The sequence below is a fragment of the Mesoplodon bidens genome, assembly GCF_964165515.1.
Source record: "Mesoplodon bidens genome assembly, chromosome: 7".
NCBI lineage: Eukaryota > Metazoa > Chordata > Mammalia > Artiodactyla > Ziphiidae > Mesoplodon > Mesoplodon bidens.
Window position 1 is genome coordinate 41,595,865 of NC_138164.1, and position 14,666 is coordinate 41,610,530.

Sequence of the window (14,666 nt, forward strand, 5' to 3'; positions counted from 1 at the left end):
GAGATACTGGACAAGATGAAGTAGGTCTGAAGTACTGCCATTCCACAAAAGGAAGAACAATTCAGAGCAACTCAGGAACCTGAGCCCTCTCTTGGCTGAAGTTACTCGTAATGGTTGCCCATCCCCTGTTGAATCCAAGGCAACAGTTACCTGAACTGACAAGTGAGCTCTGGGCTGGGAGGAGTGGACGAGGTGTGGGCTGCGGCAGTTAGAGTAACCCCCTGCCTAGCTCTCGGAGAGGACACTTCACTGCAGGTGTGGCCACACACAGCCCCATTGAATAGTTTTCTCACCAAGACCATCTCTCCCCACGGCCCCCTGAGATACAGTATGCTCCTGTTCAACCCCCTTTGAAAGATATGGTGAGGCAAGCTTCAGGTGCCTGAGGAACACAATACAGCTCTAGGCTTTCCTCATGACCCTCCCTGTGTCACCACCAGGACATCACACACATCCTTACACACACGTTTCAAAGTGGCTTGTCTCCCTTCTAGAAAGAATCAGACTGTCTGCTGCCATCCTTTCTCCATAGCCAGGGCAATTCCTCTGGATCCACCTCCAACGACCCCTCCTCCCCAAGGCAGTCTCAGGTTTCTTCAGGCTCCCCAGTCTCCCCAGGTGAAATGTCCTTGTGCGTCCAGTGCTCTCTTCTCCCTCTACTTCAGTCCAACTGTGTGCCCACAGTTAAGTGTAACGTGTGAACCTGAAGGATGTGAGGATGGCAGGGTCTCTGAGAACACACCCCCAGCCTATAGGCTTACCTCCTATTGAAGCCATCCTGCAGGCTTGGGCACAGACTACTGCTGCCTGGTAGCCTCAATGAGAAAAGTCAAGACCAGGAGCCAGAGAGCGACCTGCTTCAGCAAACGCTCGGGATCCAAGTCAACGAGGGACACGTTTGAAAGTAAACAGGAAAATGCGGGCTGAACCGTTCTGCGGTGGGGGAGGGGCAGAGGGCACGTGGGTGGGGTGGCGTGCGCTGGGGGGACATTCCACGAGGGCTCTGGCAGGTAGGCAAGAACCGGAAGTTCCTTCCACCTCCCACAGTGGCAGCACAATTGGCGTGTGCCTCTTTAGGCAGTTTATAAACTGTTGTTTTGATTCACGGCACCGAGGTTGAGCATGACAGTCCCTTCCTTTCACGTCTTTATCCATCAACCTAGGTGTTTTGTTTTTTTTTTTTTTTTTTTTTTGCGGTACGCGGGCCTCTCACTGTTGTGGCCTCTCCCGTTGCGGAGCACAGGCTCCGGGCGCGCAGGCTCAGCGGCCATGGCTCAAGGTCCCAGCTGCTCCGCGGCATGGGGGATCTTCCCAGACCGGGGCACGAACCCGTGTCCCCTGCATCGGCAGGCGGACTCTCAACCACTGCGCCACCAGGGAAGCCCTGGAGCTTTTATAATGAAGGAAAACTTGTATGATTTGCAACCAATAACTTCATACTAGAGGAATGGTGAGGCAAAATATTGTACCCAGGCACTCGAGAAAGGCAGGCTTCCTTGTTGCTTCCTCCCTTTGTTCAGTCATTCAACCAATTATTTACAAGATTCTCACTCATAATTCTGATACAGTATTTGAAGGACTCTTCTCAAGGCCACTGATACAAAAATTGCACTGTGCAAAAATTAGCCAGTCCCAATACTGCAATCACTTTTGTAATACTTCAAAATCCTACACCCCACAGACAGAGATAATCAAATTAGCCCAAATGTAACTTGGGAAGACCAGTCACAGAAGGGAGTATCTAAAAGTCCTTTGGATCATGATCTCTGACTATTCCTGCACAGAAGGTGGGGGCGGGCATTGACTACTGAGAAAAAACATCTCTGGACATGCATCACAAGCCTCAGAAGACAGTTCATCTTCCACTCAATCATGAAACATTAAAGAAACGAAGAGATACCATGTTTGTGTCTTGTGGAGTTTTCAAGTCTGCACTTGGAGGCGCTTAGTGCTGTTACATGTGAGGGGTCTTCAGAGGCATCCTGTTGAGTGAGAAATGCTCTAATCTTGCATTTGACCAGAAAGCGGATCTGATGATTGAAGTTTCTTTGGGAAGTATTACAAAGTCAGGTCAGTAAGTTGATCCCGCTACTATTTTTGTTGTTGTTGTTTTATTGTCAACTGAAATTCTGCAAGATATTATAAAAAAGGAGGGAGGGGGCTTCCCTGGTGGCGCAGTGGTTGAGAGTCCGCCTGCCGATGCAGGGGACACGGGTTCGTGCCCCGGTCTGGGAAGATCCCACATGCCGCGCAGCAGCTGGGCCCGTGAGCCATGGCTGTTGAGCCTGTGCGTCCGGAGCCTGTGCTCCGCAACGGGAGAGGCCACAACAGTGAGAGGCCCATGTAACGCAAAAAAAAAAAAAAAAAAAAAAAAAAAGGAGGGAGGGAAAATAAAATTGTTCCCATACTACCTGTTGAAATTGGCCCAGATTGTCAACTCTTTCTCAAAATTATTTTTAAAAAAACCCCAAAACCGTACAAAGGAAACACCTGTGAACACGGAGAAAAAATATTCTAGTAGAGTAAATGCGTTGGAAAAACTCTAGGAACGGAGTCAGGAGACAGTATCTTAAGAGTGTTTCCCAGGTCTGAAATTCTTTGGTAGCATTGTTCTTTAACGGAAACTTCAGGTGTGCTAGGAAAAAGAACCTACTGTTTTTTGAAAGGCATTAACAAGAACCAAGGAACGGCAGTCCAAAGGGCATGAAAGTACTTGCCCCAATTTGAGGCCACTGTGCTTACAGCGGAGCTCTCCAGAACTCTTTGTAGCTAAGTGCATGGGTTTCACGAGTGCAATATAAAACTCACGAGTGCACATTTCACAAGAGCTGGTTTTAAGAAGAGACCGTCTTTAAGAGGTTCCCAGCGAGGAGCGTCGCCAGAGAAGTTCCGCAGCTTGCCCGACCCTCCATTTCTGTCCTCTCCTGCAGAGACCTCCTAGGCCCGCGCACCCCGCGCCTGCACGCCCGCGCACGCCTGTGCACGCCCACTGGGGCGGGGCTCTCGGGCACGCGGACCGCCGTCCTCCAACAGCTCCCGGCGTCTGCTGGGGCAGTTTGCTCCGGAAGACAGGAGCGCATGCGGGAGCGCGGAGGGTGGGGCCCCAATGGCTGTCCGGCGGGGGAGGGGCCTGCCATGGCGGCCTGTAGAGTCAATTCTAGGAATCCTGAGGTAAGGGGTACGGGGACTTTTCACCCCTCAGGTGTCACCGCTCTGCACTGTTGTTCACCCTGTGGGTTATTTGTGCCCTTGTCCATGTAAGGAGACTCCCCACAATGTGGATTCACGCCCCCATAGAGCTCGATTCCCTTGAGATGTTTACCCCAGGATTATCGGCACCACTGGGGAGCCGGCTGCATGAAGGGTTCAGTGATTGCGGGGCCTACAGTGGGGGCTAAATAGTGTGTGCGAGCTATTAAACAGGTGCCGTTCTAGTCTGCACGTTGTGAAGAGTACAAAAGCTAGAGGGAAGTTCTTGTGAGTTGAAAACCCTCATCTGGTTCCGAAGGTGTAGCTCAGGTGATTGGAAAATGAGTGAAGATGGAAGGAACACACTCATCGTTTCACTAGTGTCTTCCTTCTTATCATAAAAACATCAGTCAACACTTATGTTCAAACTGCATTCTTTTGTCGGTGATGCGAGCAACTTTGCTGAATGTGGTAATAAACATGTATTTGTAGTCTGGTGTCAAATCATGATTGATTTGCAAGCATAGATGGGGTCTGTACATACTTAATTGGTTGGTGGGAATCTGATAGGTAGTCAAATGTGTGGGTTGGTTTTGTCCGTGGATATTTGTGTTTGAAGGGAGGTCATGCCTGTGTTTTTGTGAGAGTGTGTAAGAGTGAGCGTTGTATTTGGAGGGTGTTGAGATGTGACGCAGGCATACTCAAGGAGTTGGTGGTTAGGTGTTTGTAATTTGGTGTTTGGGGAATATGTTTACATGTGTTTTTTTCACCCATGAATTTGGGGATTTGTGTGTGTGTAATGGTGGATTTGGAAGGATTATCTGCATATGCATAAGGGCAATGTCAGGAAAAGTAGTGGTGTATATTACTTTGGGTGTCGAGTCTGTTAATTTTGTATATTTGGGGAATGTAGGCTGATCATTTGTGTATTCAGGGCATGTTGTATGGTTATGGGGTGTTTGTGGGTGTGCATTTTCAGGAGCTGTGTATGTATATTTGGATGTGTAGAGGGCAAGTCTGTGACTATTTTATGGGGCTGGTGGATGTTGAATGTGTAGGTATGTTGTGTTTGTATGATCCTGTATTCTGCAAGATGGCAGAGTTCATTCTGTGTGAGAGGTTGGGAATATGGGGTTATGTATACGCCAGTAGTGTGGTACTGTATGTGTATTTGGAACAAAGGGCGTATAGGGTGACATTATTGTCTATTTGTAGTGTACTGGGTAATCGTGGTTCTATTTGGGACTTGTGGAGAGTTGTGTGTTAAATGAGTTTGTGTGTGTATTCAAGGGGCATGGCCACTTGGAGGAATACTTGCTGAGGCTGTGCATTTGTAATTTTCAGTAGGAGCCTCTTAGGCTTATGTATTTGGGGAAGTGAGTATATGTGTATCTGATAGAGAGGTGGGGTTCTATGTTTCTACAGGGAAGATGGACAATTGCATTTGTATGTATTAGAAATATGTGATACGGGTATTTGTTAGTACTTGCATATGTGTGAGCTGGCTCCTGATAGCTAGGGATAATTTGATATATGGAAGTTGTTTCATAAATGGTTTGCTGGAGATAGTTCCATGTATCTTACTTGTGTATTCTAATCCGTGTGCGTGTCCATCATCAGGTGCATGCATTATCAGAGTTTGTTCATAAGATATGGAGTTGTTAGGAGTATTCAAAGTGTATTTCTTTGGAGAACGCTAGGGTGTTTATACATGTGTTTGGTAGGAGTAAGAGGTGGTCTGTCTATATATTCAGGGTGAGGGTAGAAATGTATATACACACACACACACACATATACAGTTTGTATGTTGGAGTAGTGGTGGGGAGCTTGTATTCTGGAGAGGTAGCATAATGTATAGTGTTTGGGAGGGGATCCATATGTTCAGGGGTTAGGAATATTTGCATGTGTGTGTCCATAGGTGTGTGAGAATTGTGTATGTATCTTAGTAAGACTGCAGAGGTTGTCGGTGTTTTTCTGTTTTGAGTGTGTCTGAGCATTTGGGGTGTATACTCATGAGTAGTTTGTGGATGTGTGTATTTGTGATTTGTGAGTGTAGCAGGAGGCTTCGAGTCCTCTGTGTGTCTATTTCAAAATGTAATGCCTGAAGAATTTAGTGGTGTTGCTTGTATGTGTGTTCTCAGTATTAGTGAGGTGGACTTATATGGACAGTCGACCCTTGAACAACATGGGTTTGAACCACACGGGTCCACTTATAGTGGATTTCTTTTTCAGTAACTACTACAGGACTACTACAGGATCCATGGATGCAGAGCCACTGCATGGAGGGTTGGCGCCCTAACCCCCAAGCTGTTCAAGGGTCAGCTGTATTTGATCAGTATAGATTATTTGTGTCTGTGTGTGTGTTTGAGTTCCTGGGGCTTCTGGGGTATGTATTCTGTGGGACGTGAGAGATTAGTTTGTGTGTTTGGAAACCAGTAGGCTGTGTGGGTTCTGTGTGTGTGCAGGAGTCCTGCAGTCTATGTATTTTAGGGCTGTGGGATTGCACATGGGTCTTTTGTTGGGTTGCACATGAGACAGTTGTGTACTTGGTGACCCTGTGTGCTTAGGTACTCAGTGTGTACATCTGGATGGCATATTGGTTGCACATGTTTGTTTTCAGGCCCATGTTGTGTGTGTATATATAGTTGTGAGAGTGGAATGTGAATATTCAGGGTGAGTAAGGTTTCATCTGTAAAAATTTAGGTAGTAAGAGGTGGTCTGTTTGTGTATTTATTCAGGGTGAGGGTGTGTGTTCAGGAGATATATATATATATATATATATGTACAAACACAAATGTGTATGTGGTGTCCTTTTGGTTACATATCTGTGGTGGGAGTTGAGAGTTCTCCTTGGGGTGTAAGTGGATTCTGTGCACATATTCACAGGAAAAGTTATGGGATGTGCTGGAACTGGTTCATACTGTCTTGGGAGAGTCAATGGTGCATATCTCTTCCCAGCTGTGTGTTTAGTGATGTCAGGTGGGTAGCTTGAAATTGGTCCTGCTGGGAATATTTATACCATGTAGATACCATAAGGGAAGTCTTTCCCGCCTTTCTCGGAGAGCTTTTTATCAAGCACTTAGCAGCGTACCACTGATGTGCGTGTTTGGATTGTGTATGTATGAAGCAAGAATATTTGGGCATCAGTGGGTACGTATGGGATCCTCATGTGAATTGTGAGTGGGGCATCTGGGGCTATGGGCCCTTGTATATGTGCATTGACCCTGGTAATTGTGAATCATTGAATTGCTCCTATCAGGTTGGTCTGTTCTTTAGGGCCAGAGAATCCCCATAAATGTTGTTGATTCCCAGTAGAAATCATGCAGATGGATACAGGGGTGTCTGTACCTTAGGCAGGTGGACACTCCTTCAGCATTTGTGTGGTCCTAGCATCTGGGTCCCTAGAAGGGGGCGCCTGGCGGACAGATGGCCATGCAGAGCAGAACCTTCACAGGTGTGTTGTTGGCATGACAGGCAGCAATCAGAAAGTCATGGGGCTTCCTGGATAGGACGTCAGATGACCAAGGGCTCTCCCAGGAAAACCCCCTGAGAATCAGTTGGACAGCTACAGGCATTCCTGGCTCTTCTGTGGCACAGCGGACGTGCAAGGACACCCTCCACATGGGGTCCAGAGCCATGTGTCCCTGAGCCCAACTGCCCCAGGGTGGTGGGAACTGTTGCATATCAGGCTGGTCAACTGTATCACTAGGTCTCAACCAACCTGTCTCATGGAAACCTAAGTCCTCACGGATAGGCAGGACCTCTAGGGATCACTGAGCTGACAAGGACAGAGGTAGGGAGGCTTTGTCACTGAGGGAGAGTTGGGGACTGAGACCTGGAGAGCCTGGGGAGTCCCACTCTGAGGAGATGTGGCTCTGATGTTCCCAAACCCTTTAGACATGTTCTCTGTTCTTTTCTGAAGGCTCAAGATGCTTCTAGCAGTGGGAAGCTTATCTCAGTTTCATGTTTCTCTGATAGCATGAACTGACCCTTTTATTCACTCTTCCACATCGAGCTGCAAACCCATCAGAGGGAACCATGTGATCGTTGTAGCCACCAGCTGACCCCACAGCCACCTTGTGCCTGCCTTGGACCCACCCAAGCATTTCTGAGCCTTCTTTATGGTGAGTCTTGTGGCCTTTTCTCCCTCATTGTGACTCCTCCTGCCAATAAAACATGCTGTGAATGTTAACAAAAGGAAACCTGCACTAGAATTGGAGTCTGGAAGGCCCGTAGAGGGAGCTCTCATGCCGTGCCACTCATCATCAATTACCCCAACAGGAAGAGGTCATTTACTGACCCCAAAGAGGAAGTGCAACCACTTTACTACCCCAGCTGGAGGAGGGAAGACTTCCTTCCTGGCCAGCAACAAGAAATAGAAAATAGAAATAGCTAATAGAAAATTCCGCAGTTTAGCCAATGAGACGCCGTTGTCACCTGAAGTTTTACTTTCCTCCAGTGAACTTCCATTTTTTCCCTTGATGATGACTTTCTTTCCTTGTCCCACCCTCCTTACTATACAAGTCTTCTGGGACTTCCCTGGTGGTCCAGCAGCCAAGACTCCGCGCTTCCAATGCACGGGGCATGGGTTCGATCCCTGGTCGGGGAACTAAGATTTCCACATGCCATGTGGCATGGCCAAAAAAAAAGAAAGCCTTCCATGTTGTGTAACCCGTTGGAGTATCTCCCTTTCTATCAGATGAGATGCTGCCTGATTCATGAATCGTTTAATAAGGCCAATTTATTCAAAATTCAAAGTAAATCTTCCAATTTACTCCGTTAAATTTTGTTTTTTAATACATTGGGGGCATGCAGAGGTGGCCACTAACAGTTTAATATGTATCCGTCCAGAAATGTTCTGTATAAAAATATGTATGTGCACTTTTCTAAAATCCACTCTTATGATTGCTACTGCTAACAAGATGATTTTATGATTAAATGCTTATCGTTTTAAAAAGAAAAAGGTAAATATATTGGTGGCAGTGATGGGATCTGAAGCAAATTTCTGATAACATTTGGGACAAGGAGGAACAGGTGTGGTGCCCACAACTCCTTTGAGTTCACTGTCTTTCTTGCCATTCCTGAAGGTTGTTGGTAAGCTCCTCTTGGTTTGAGCTCCATTCTCTTTGCGTTTGTTCTCCCAATCTAACTGGCTTTCCTTTACAGGGCAGGTCAGTTTGGCTGGTAGAGGATTCTCCTTGAGGCCAAACCCCTAGCCTTTCAGATGGAAATTCCCAGGACACAGTAACATCTCTTGGTTATTGCCAGTATATTTTTTGAGTGGTAAACCATAGCCCCTAATTTTGTTCCCTGGATTCCACACTGGGCACTGCTGACAGTGTAGTCTGCACTTGCCCATCTGTTTGGAATCAGCCCCCAGTTTCCATGCTTGGAGCTGTTGGTGGTGGCTATAGTTCTCCATTTTGTTTGGAATCAGTTTGCAGTCCCCCTTCCTTGGGATTTGCCGTTTGGATCTTTTTCCTCAGTCCAAGGATCCCTGGGAATCGGTGGTGGTGCATACCAGGCCTTCTTTTGTCCAGGACATAGTAACATCTCTTTGTTACTGCTGATATATTAAGGCGCAGGTTTTTTGTGTGTTCTTTTGGGTTGACAAAGGCTAGCTAAGGAAATGAGATCCTTTATCGCCCAAGAGTTGAGAATGCCAGCTTCTGGCACACCTGCTTATTTTATATTTAAGAACTATGGTCCTGGAGGTTGTAGATATTTAGAAAGATGGAAAAATTATACTAATATTGATCTAGAATTACAGTGGTCATTGTGGGGCATGTTCCAGTTAGACAAGATTGTACATTTAAGGAAAACACTAGAGAGCACGGGTTCACAGATTGCACAGGGAGAATGAGATGCCTGCTTTACTTGGTATGTAAAAGTTTACAGACGGTTTCAAGATTCCAAAATAGCTTCGTTTAGAGACTTAGAACAAAAAGCTAATGCAAAATTAAAGAGGCAAAAGGTACCTGAGACAAAAGACCGTAGGACGGATGTGACTGCAGACGTACCTCCTACTGTCCCCCCCTTTCCGTTGTCACCCGAGGACTCTTGTGTTACTCATTTCCTGTCTGAAATACTTCTCTATTCCAAAAAGAATATTTAACAATTGCCATTTAAAGTAAAACTACCTGAGGTTGCAGGTGAGCCCCCTCAGGTGTCCTTTACCCCTTGGTCAAAGACTGAACTGAGAGCTGTAGTCAAAGAATTCTCTAAACCTTGGAGGAACCCCCAACATTTTTTAAAGAACTTAGAGTCACTGTCAGGGCGTATGTCCCCAAACTGCTAGATCTTTATCCACTTGTACACATGTTGGTAGGACTGGGGGAAGCCCCAGAATGGATGTGGGAAGCAAAATGACATAATCCCTAGGATGGTATTCAAGATCCTCAACCTAAAAAGGCTTGCAGAATAACAACTAACCTTTTATAAGCTATTCCTAAAATCTTCCCTGCTCACACTTGGTCTATTATTAATTGGCCTAATGATTGCTCTATTATTCACTCATACAAACAAAAGAGGGGTGAATCTGTGGAAGACTTTAGAGCCAGTTTGGAAGCTCTCTTTTTACAGCAGTTGGTGTTCCAAGGAATAAAAAGGCCACTCAGCCTGCTTTAACTGCCCTCTTTGTACGTGGATTATCTTCTGAGATGAGTGGATTGATAAAAGGGCAGAAAAGAGGGTGGGAGGCTATAGGCCTGACTGAACTCGTGACTATAGCTGAGCATTTTGAAAGGACCTTGGAGCAAGACCACAAACATAAATCCACCAAGCTCATAGCCTTACAGTTGCAACAGCTCTAAGGCAAGGGACACAAAATGACACCTGGGCCTCCCCCATTACAACCTCCTAGGGGTCCATGATCAATTTGATGACCCAAAGTTGATGTTTCATTTGTAATCAGTGAGGACACTGGAAAAAGAGGTGTCCTCAAAGGTCCTATGCAAACTCTTCACAAATGCTCTCATATCTGTCTCAAAGGGAGGGCCCCCCGTGACCCTCTCCCCTAGTTGGCAGAACTCCAGAGGTTCTCTGGTAAACTATTAGCAGCAATGACCTTAAACAGCCCAGAGGAAAATATAATGAAAAACGGCCAAATTTTAGTTGATACTGGAGCTATGCTTTCTACTTGAAACCCCACTCTCATATTTTACTTTGAAATCTACATTAAACTCTAACCCTAACTGTAAACATAATTACCTAACCCTTTAACACCCTACCCCTAGCCCTAACCAGAGCTGTGCTTTCTACTCTAAATCCCACCCTCAAAGAACAACAGGTCCCTCTGAGTAAAGAGGATGTTTCCATAGTGGGAGTACCTAATACAGTTCAGAGAGAATTTTTATCTCAACCAAGATTCCTTTCTGCTATGCAGTATAGCCCCAGTTAATCTATTCAGTAGAGATCTCTTTTCTAACTTCAAAGGGCCAGTACATTTTGCCTCCAGTGGAGATCTCACCTTAAAATTTCCTGATCAACGTGAACCTGATCAGTTATGTTCCTTACAATCTGTCCTGGACCTAAAAGCGGAAGTTCAACAAAAGTTCCCTAATTGGATGGAGATGCCTGCAAATTTGGGGGCTACTTCTGACAGTGTTAACATGAGAAGAATAAAAAAATGCAAACCTATAAAGATTCAGATAGATGTAGCTAAACCTCTCCCTAGGTTTCCTCAACAGCTATTAAAGCCTGCGGTCATACAAGGTCCCATAGCTATTGTAGAAGACCTAATTGCCCAGGAGGTAATCATTCGTGTACTCGTCCCTGCAGCATGCCAATCTTGCCTGGTTGGAAACCTGGCAGGATGGCGATTTGTCCAGGACTTGGGAGCTGTTAATAAAAATAGTTTTTCCCTGTTTTCCTGTTGTTCCAAACCTAGCCACCCTTGTGTCACAAGCTTGAACTGACTTGAAATGGTTTACAGTTGGAGACCTTTGTTCACCTTTCTTCAGCATCCCGGAGACCCAACAGCCAATATCTACATGGCTTTACTTGGAACAATCAACAATATACCTGCACTTTTATGCCTCAAGGGTTCACTGGGACTCCTTCTTTTTTCCTCCCAAGTACTTCACCAAGATTTAAGTACCCTCTAGTTCCCTGAGAAATCAGCCTTTTTACCATATGGAGATAACCTCCTGCTGTACTCAGCTACTGTAAAGATTCCATAAGGCATTCATAAAAGATTCCATTTATTTGCTGCAACAGTTAGCTGAGAAAGAACAAAGGAAAAATTACAATTATCCGTAGACGCTGTTCATTACCTAGGACGTAATCTAAGCACTGAAGGAATTCAGCTATCTCCAGAGAGAATTAGGCTGATACAGGAACTTCGTAGACTCACAACTAAGTGCTAGCATTGTGGATTTCTAGGTTTAGCTGGTTATTGCAAGCTCTAGGTTCCAAATTTTTCTGTTACCTCTTCCACTCTGTGAACTTATTAAAGATTTAGTTCCTGAATCCTTTGCTTGGGAAGATAAACACAAGCAGGTTTTTATAAGGCTAAAACAAGCACTGCAAGAGCTGCCTGCCTTAGGGTTACCCAAATGATCAGGTTCAGGTTGATCCGGAAACTTTTTTTTTTTTTTTTTTTTTTGCGGTACGCGGGCCTCTCACTGTTGTGGCCTCTCCCGTTGCGGAGCACAGGCTCCGGACACGCAGGCTCAGCGGCCACGGCTCACGGGCCCAGCCGCTCTGCGGCATGTGGGATCTTCCCGGATCGGGGCCTGAACCCGTGTCCCCTGCATCGGCAGGCAGACTCTCAACCACTGCGCCACCAGGGAAGCCCCAGGTCTGTGTCTTTATTCCTGTCTTACCTCTAGGTTCTTCATCACATTTTTTTTCTTAAATTCTATATATATGTGTTAGCATACGGTATTTGTCTTTCTCTTTCTGACTTACTTCACTCTGTATGACAGACTCTAGGTCCATCCACCTCACTACAAATAACTCAATTTCATTTCTTTTTATGGCTGAGTAATATTCCATTGTATATATATGCCACATCTTCTTTTTCCATTCATCTGATGATAGACACTTAGCTTGTTTCCATCTCCGGGCTATTGTAAATAGAGCTGCAGTGAACATTTTGGTACATCACTCTTTTTGAATTATGGTTTTCTCAGGGTATATACCCAGTAATGGGATTGCTGGGTCATATGGTAGTTCTATTTGTAGTTTTTTAAGGAACCTCCATATTGTTCTCCATAGTGGCTGTACCAATTCACATTCCCACCAGCAGTGCAAGAGTGTTCCCTTTTCTCCACACCCTCTCCAGCATTTATTGTTTCTAGATTTCTTGATGATGGCCATTCTGACTGGTGTGAGATGATATCTCATTGTAGTTTTGAGTTGCATTTCTCTAATGATTAATGATGTTGAGCATTCTTTCATGTGTTTGTTGGCAGTCTGTATATCTTCTGTGGAGAAATGTCTATTTAGGTCTTCTGCCCATTTTTGGATTGGGTTGTTTGTTTTTTTGCTATTGAGCTGCATGAGCTGCTTATAAATTTTGGAGATTAATCCTTTGTCCGTTGCTTCATTTGCAAATATTTTCTCCCATTCTGTGGGTTGTCTTTTGGTCTTGTTTATGGTTTCCTTTGCTGTGCAAAAGCTTTGAAGTTTCATTAGGTCCCATTTGTTTATTTTTGTTTTGATTTCCATTTCTCTAGGAGGTGGGTCAAAAAGGATCTTGCTGTGATTTATGTCATGGAGTGTTCTGCCTATGTTTTCCTCTAAGAGTTTGATAGTTTCTGGCCTTACATTTAGATCTTTAATCCATTTTGAGCTTACTATTATGTATGGTGTTAGGGAGGGATCGAATCTCATACTTTTACATGTCCCTGTCCAGTTTTCCCAGCACCACTTATTGAAGAGGCTGTCCTTTCTCCACTGTACATTCCTGCCTCCTTTATCAAAGATAAGGTGACCATATGTGTGTGGGTTTATCTCTGGGCTTTCTATCCTGTTCCATTGATCTATCTTTCTGTTTTTCTGCCAGTACCATACTGTCTTGATTACTGTAGCTTTGTAGTATAGTCTGAAGTCAGGGAGCCTGATTCCTCCAGCTCCGTTTTACGTTCTCAAGATTGCCTTGGCTATTCGGGGTCTTTTGTGTTTCCATACAAATTGTGATATTTGTTGCTCTAGTTCTGTGAAAAATGCCAGTGGTAGTTTGATAGGGATTGCATTGAATCTGTAGATTGCTTTGGGTAGTAGAGTCATTTTCACAATGTTGATTCTTGCCATCCAAGAACATGGTATATCTCTCCATCTATTTGTATCATCTTTAATTTCTTTCATCAGTGTCTTATAATTTTCTGCATACAGGTCTTTTGTCTCCTTAGGTAGGTTTATTCCTAGAAATTTTATTCTTTTTGTTGCAGTGTTAAATGGGAGTGTTTTCTTGATTTCACTTTCAGATTTTTCATCATTAGTGTATAGGAATGCCAGAGATTTCTGTGCATTAATTTTGTATCCTGCTACTTTACCAAATTCATTGATTAGCTCTAGTAGTTTTCTGGTAGCATCTTTAGGATTCTCTATGTATAGTATCATGTCATCTGCAAACAGTAACAGCTTTACTTCTTCTTTTCCGATTTGGATTCCTTTTATTTCCTTTTCTTCTCTGATTACTGTGGCTAAAACTTTCAAAACTGTGTTGAATTAGATTGGTGAGAGTGGGCAACCTTGTTTTGTTCCTGATCTTATTGGAAATGCTTTCAGTTTTTCACCATTGAGGACGATGTTGGCTGTGGGTTTGTCATATATGGCCTTTATTATGTTAAGGAAAGTTCCCTCTATGCCTACTTTCTGCAGGGTTTTTATCATAAATGGTTGTTGAATTTTGTTAAAAGCTTTCTCTGCATCTATTGAGATGATCATATGGTTTTTCTCCTTCCATTTGTTAATATGGTATATCACGTTGATTGATTTGCGTATATTGAAGAATGCTTGCATTCCTGGAATAAACCCCACTTGATCATGGTGTATGATCCTTTTAATGTGCTGTTGGATTCTGTTTGCTAGTATTTTGTTGAGGATTTTTGCATCTATGTTCATCAGTGTTATTGGCCTGTAGTTTTCTTTCTTTGTGACATCCTTGTCTGGTTTTGGTGTCAGGGTGATGGTGGCCTTGTAGAATGAGTTTGGGAGTGTTCCTCCTTCTGCTATATTTTGGAAGAGTTTGAGAAGGATAGGTGTTAGCTCTTCTCTAAATGTTTGATAGAATTCACCTGTGAAGCCATCTGGTCCTGGGTTTTTGTTTGTTGGAAGATTTTTAATCACAGTTTCAATTTCAGTGCTTGTGATTGGTCTGTTCATATTTTCTATTTCTTCCTGATTCAGTCTTGGCAGGTTGTGCATTTCTAAGAATTTGTCCATTTCTTCCAGGTTGTCCGTTTTATTGGCATAGAGTTGCTTGTAGTAATCTCTCCTGATCTTTTGTATTTCTGCAGTGTCAGTGGTTA

The 14,666-nt window shown here is 44.3% G+C and overlaps 2 pseudogenes across 2 annotated transcripts in view; one reads left to right on the forward strand and one right to left on the reverse strand.

Annotated features, from left to right (window-relative positions):
• The window catches only part of LOC308620770 (centrosomal protein of 78 kDa-like), a 1,829,729-nt pseudogene that overhangs the window by 303,988 nt on the left and 1,511,075 nt on the right, over nucleotides 1-14,666 (forward strand). The gene's annotated exons all lie outside the window — the stretch shown is intronic.
• LOC308620087 (centrosomal protein of 78 kDa-like) overlaps nucleotides 2,835-14,666 on the reverse strand; it is a 62,296-nt pseudogene continuing 50,464 nt past the window's right edge. The window contains exon 7 of the transcript in view: nucleotides 2,835-3,059. The product of the transcript in view is annotated as a centrosomal protein of 78 kDa-like (transcript). The remainder of the gene's footprint in view (nucleotides 3,060-14,666) is intronic.